The sequence below is a fragment of the Physcomitrium patens genome, chromosome 24, assembly GCF_059467195.1.
Source record: "Physcomitrium patens ecotype Gransden chromosome 24, ASM5946719v1, whole genome shotgun sequence".
Classification (NCBI taxonomy): domain Eukaryota; kingdom Viridiplantae; phylum Streptophyta; class Bryopsida; order Funariales; family Funariaceae; genus Physcomitrium; species Physcomitrium patens.
Window position 1 is genome coordinate 1,980,827 of NC_143433.1, and position 5,831 is coordinate 1,986,657.

The window sequence follows — 5,831 nt, forward strand, 5'->3', positions numbered from 1 at the left end:
GAAATCCTTAATTAACTTTCTTGGGCTTATTTAATATCTAGGGCTTTATTCAATCTATTCTTAAAATAAACTCTTAGTCATTCTTTTTAAATCTTCTTCAAAAAAATTCATCTTGGAGTTGTTATGCAAATTTGCTCTTAGTAATGGAGTCTTCATGCAATTCTTTCACTCTTTCTTTAATCTTGGAAACAATAGTGAGATCAAAAGCAGAGATCATCTTTACCTCTAGAACTTGATGTACTTTCATCTTCCATACATTCATTCTAAGGAATTTGGTGATATTTGTTCCTTCAAATCTTCCAATCTTGTCAACAATAACTTGCAAGGCTTTTATAGTATCCTTGGTACATTCTTGAACTTATTACCATTGCTCCATAAATTGTGCAAATACTTGAAATAAGTCATTTGAATCAATTCTTCTTGGCATTCCAAAACCTAAATCAACATCCTCAATTTTCTTTGGCAAAGCAATAAGTGTCTCAAGATTCTCTTAATAGATGCATCAATATATCCTAGAGAGAGAATTTTCCTTGGAAAAACATTAGATTTCTTACTGCTACTAATTATTCTATTATCTTGTAACTCTAGAGCATTCACAATATTCCATAAAATAAGAATATTTTGTAAATTTACTTGTCCTCATACTAAAGAATTCCTTTCATTAAACATTTGAAAAAATAAATAAATAAATAAATAAATAAAAACATAAGAGAGTCAAATCCTCTTGGAAGAGTCCTTGTATCTTCCTCCTAAGAGAATTGCTGCTTTTTTAAAATCCTACACCGTATTTTATTTTTAATTTCTAAATCCTAAATCCTACTTTCAAATCCTAAATCCTAAATCCTACTTCCAAATCCTAAATCCTAAATCTTACTTCCAAATCCTAAACACTATACTGTAATCAAAAACCCTAAATCTTAAATTTTTCTTATTTTTATTTGAATTAATATATATATATATATATATATATATATATATATATATATTTTAAAAGAAAAAAGTTAAGATTGAAGATTCCAACAAATTCATGCCATCTCACTTTAAGCCACCAACTTCTAGCTTCTTTTTTTTTCAAGGAAAGCTATCTATTATTTTATGAGGAAGATGAATACATAGAAGGTGTGGGCATCACACATCATATTACTATTAAGGGAGATTCTTCACTCCTATCCATAGGTATATTTGATTTATTTTAGAGATTTGTATAGGTAGTGTATAGAAAGGAGGAGTGGTTTAATTATTCAGATATAATTTTAAATTGCATTGATTGATGTGGATTTTGAATTAAAAGTTATAATTATGTATAATTTAGATAAGTAAGATTAATCAAAGAAATGGTATTTTAAAAAGAATTGTACATGCTATTGCCAACAAAGATTCATACATATTATATTATAATAGTAAGTTGACAATGGTTTTAAAAGTATGATTATGTAATTTTCAAAGATGAATAAATAATAGAAAAAAATAAAATTATTATTTATTTATTTAAAATAAAAAAATAAGATTATTTGATGTTTATTAAAAAGTAGATATATGATATAGAGCTAAATAAATAGAAATTGGCTCTAAAAAAACTATCTTAGAGAGTAATTAAAAATCAATTATTGTTATTAGAAAAATTTAAATCTACTCAATTTAAAGATTATAATATGTAAATGATACAAAAAAAAATTGAATTCAGAGTAAAATAACTTTTTAATTCTATTATATTAGTCATTAACATAGAAGTCTTTTCACTTCTATTGAAAGATAATATGAGGTTGTATCTTGATAAACATTATTCTTGGTGGAAGATATGTATCTTTAAATTTTTGACATATATTGTAATAGTCTTATTTCAAAAATTTATAAAGCTATAATTAAATAATTATGTAAGTATTAGAATTTTATTTTATTTAATTATTTATTTACATTAGCTCTAAATTTTATGCATTGTGATTATATATATCTTTAGATTGTTAATTTTTTATTAACTTTTAAGTTAACGTAGTTGAAATCCATATATTATTTTGTAACTTGGTTTAAAGATTGTAACTATAATACTTTAGGGCCAAAAAGATTTTAACAATTATAATTCTAACATAATCACAATTAGAGCACTTTGTCACAGAAGTACATAGAAGTTGCGGAGATGAATAAAAACTCTACCATCATAAAACCTATAGAAGTAATAATAGCTATAGAAGATTAAATTATTCTAAACTACTACAAGTACACAAATATGAAATAATTACAATATAACTTCTAGAAGAAATAAAATCATCTTTTTTCATTGAATATAAAGAAACCAAAATTAATGACCATATAATATAAGATTTGTAATAAAACAAGATTAAAAATATTAACTAAGATAAATAATAAGATAATATATTTTATGTCCATCTAAATATCAAGTCTTTATATATTTGGAGGTTTACAAAAAAAAAGAAATGAAAGGCATTTGTCAAGGACAAGAACTCGATGAAAAAGCAATTCAGACAAGTGAGCCTTCACTCAAAGAAAGGTAAAAAAATATAAATAAACAAGTATGTATATTGAAAGAGAAAGTGGAATGCCTATTGCCAAAGATTAGAAAATATGAAGACTCTTGAAACTAGACTGGAAACAAGAAAGGAGTTGACAAGAGTGAAGAAGGCTTCAGTCTTGTTTCTATGTATACTATCTAACAAGGAGCTACATGGCAACGTTCTATAAGACCTCCAATATGTGTTGACTTATAAGGCAAGTTTTTCTACGTGTGGGCAATATTGTTAGCTTGGTCTTCAAGCTAACAACATGTGTGGCACATGGTCAACTTATTGACGACGTTTCTAATCCAAAAAGTCAATTAAAGATACCTATAAAGTCAAAGCAACGTCTATGAAGCTTTTAAGAAGCTTCCATATCAAATACTATAGAATTAATTTACTTTTATCTACTTTTACTTACTTCTACCTATTTATATATGTAATTACTGGCTTACATGAGTATGTCCTTGACATTACCTCTCCTTTTAGGGACGAGTTCCACGAGGAGCGGTTATTATATGTTGAAGAAATCTATGATGCGACAAATTATATTCGCCACATATTCTGATCTATGTTCTCTTCAAAGATGATTGATAGGGCCTCTCAACCATTGGTAGTGTCCCATACTAGGGCGGAAAGACTACCCAGTTATTTGATCATTGTTGAGGCCTTCATAACTTCTATTGAATAAAATATTTGGAACATGATGAGGACTTGTTCCTACCTCTAGTAAAATCACCAAGCATCGGGAGTCCCTTCCCAAGTCGTGATACAAAACATGTTATATCTCGCCATCTATTCAATGAAAAATATGTCATTCTTAAAGATCTTCATCTCGATTGCGTCGTCTTGAAGATTGTAACAATCGTAATGTCTCGTCCGGTAAGTTAGCAAATGAAGGCTCTTGAGTCAAATCCGTTGGTTGTTGGTTCTCCATCTTCTGAGTGTCACAACTACAAAGAAGCTACAAACAAGGATTGAAAGTAGAATGTTATCTTGCCTAGATGTTGTTTCTTTCATAAAGAGTGTTTTCATCTTGATTTTGATGGATTTTGTCGATGAAAAGCCTCCACCACCTTTACTATATTTGGAAGATTTTTTACTGGCTTTCATGTGCATTCACTAATATCATATCCACGTCAATGGATAAAATATTTAAATTTATTTTGATGCCGCCTTGAATCTAAGACTTCTTCTACTTCAAACTATTCATTATTTTTTACTTCTATAGGAGGAGGTGGAGCTTGTCGTCTTCTTGGTATATCCACTATTTTGTATGGTTCAAAAAGAGACACGTGGAATACTAGATGGATTTTCATTGACTCCGGTAGGTATAAACGATATGTAACTGGATTGATTTGTGTAGAAATAGAAAATGGTCCAAGCCTTGAATATTCCAACTTGTCATAAAGACGAGTGGGCTTGATATTGCAACAAAGTAGCCATACCTTATCACCCAAGTGGAATGGTAGTTGTTCCTTTCGATAGACATCCACATTGACCTTTTGTTGTTCTTGAGCTTCTTTTAATTACACCTTTATCGTTGCATGTAGCTCTGACAAATAAATCGCCAAATCTTTCACAGTAGGATTATCAACTTTTGAAAAGTCAAAAGTATCAAGTCGTCGATGATAACCATAATTAGCAAAGAAAGGTATTTGTTTTGTAGAAAAATATACTGTATTATTGTAAGCAAACTCTGCTAATGGCAAAAGAGTTGTCCAATCATCTTGTTGGTAATTAATGGTACATCTTAAATATTTCTCCAAAACTTGATTAACACGCTCCATTTGTCCATCAATTTGAGGATGGAATATCGAAGATAGTTTTATATCCACTATTAGAATCTTAAAAAGAGTCCGCCAAAATCTTGATATAAATTGAATTCTCTTATCTGATATAATATCCTTGAATAATCCATGAGAGCGATAGATATTGTCAAGAAAGAGCTTAACTGTTTCTTCACCTGTGATAGATTTTATACATGTTACAAAATGTGCCATCTTGGTAAAACGATCTACTATCACGAATATAGAATCATAAGAACCTGAGATTGGAAGATCCGTGATGAAGTCCATAGAAACAGAACACCATGGTTGTTCTAGAATGGATAATGGTTGAAGAAGTCCAAAAGGTCGATGATGAGGAGTTTTTGATCTTGAGCAAACATCACATGATTGTACAAAATCTTTGACTGCCTTCCACATTTGAGGCCACCAAAAATCCCTAGATATCAGCTCCAAAGTCTTATTGTATCCAAAATATCCTACTACTGGGAAGTCGTGACGAGCTTGAAGAATACGTAAATGTGCTTCTCCTTCTGGAACATATAGGCATCCTTCAAAATAGAGTAGATTGTTCTTGATTCAAATTTAGAAGAATCATGAGATTTAAAAGAATTATTCTTGATATTATGAAGAAGAGGGTCTAAAGACATACTTAATTGGACTTGCTTGAGAAAAGTTAAATCAACAGTAAGTGTTGATTTTATTGCTCAAAGATGAAATTACTCCAGCTTCAAGAAAACCATTCTTTGTTGCTCAAAAGCTGCATCTCCTTCTTTTGATGCAAGATAAGAACGTCTAGACAAGGCATCAGACAAACCTTATTGTTTTCCTAGCCGATAAGTAATGATGAACTCGAATCTTAATAAAGACATGCTCTTTCGAGTTTGACAATGATTTAATACATGTGTTGACATGAAATACTCGAGGTTCTTGTGATCCATATATACGGTGACTAGACTGGAAGCGCCTTCTAGACAATGGCACCATTCTTGAAAAGAATCCATAATTACAAAAAGTTCTTTATCATAGATCTCATCATTGATTTCTGCTGTTGAGAATTTTCTTGAATGAAAGGCTACTGGATGAAATTTGTCATCTGTTCCTATTTGTGATAAAATCAGATCGAGAATAAAGTCTAATGCAAATGTTTTCATAAAGAATGCTTTGAAAAAATCAACACGATACAAGATTGGTGCAGAAAAAAATGTTGTCTTCAAAGATTCAAAAACAACTTCTACTTCTCGATTCCGTTGGAGTTTGTCTTTACAAGTCAAACGTGTAAGTGGAGCTGCAACTCGAAAGAAGTCTTTGATGAAGATCCGATAGTAGTTGGCAAATCCCAAAAAGCATTAGAAATCTCTTGTCGTTTTAGGGATCTTCCAATCTATAATAGTTTGAACTTTCTTAGGATCCATCATAAGTCCATCATTTGAAATGATGTAACCTAAGAAATTGACTTGAGTAGTGTGGAATACACACTTTTTTATCTTAGCATAGAATCTTGCATCTCTTAATTTTTGTAAGACATGACGAA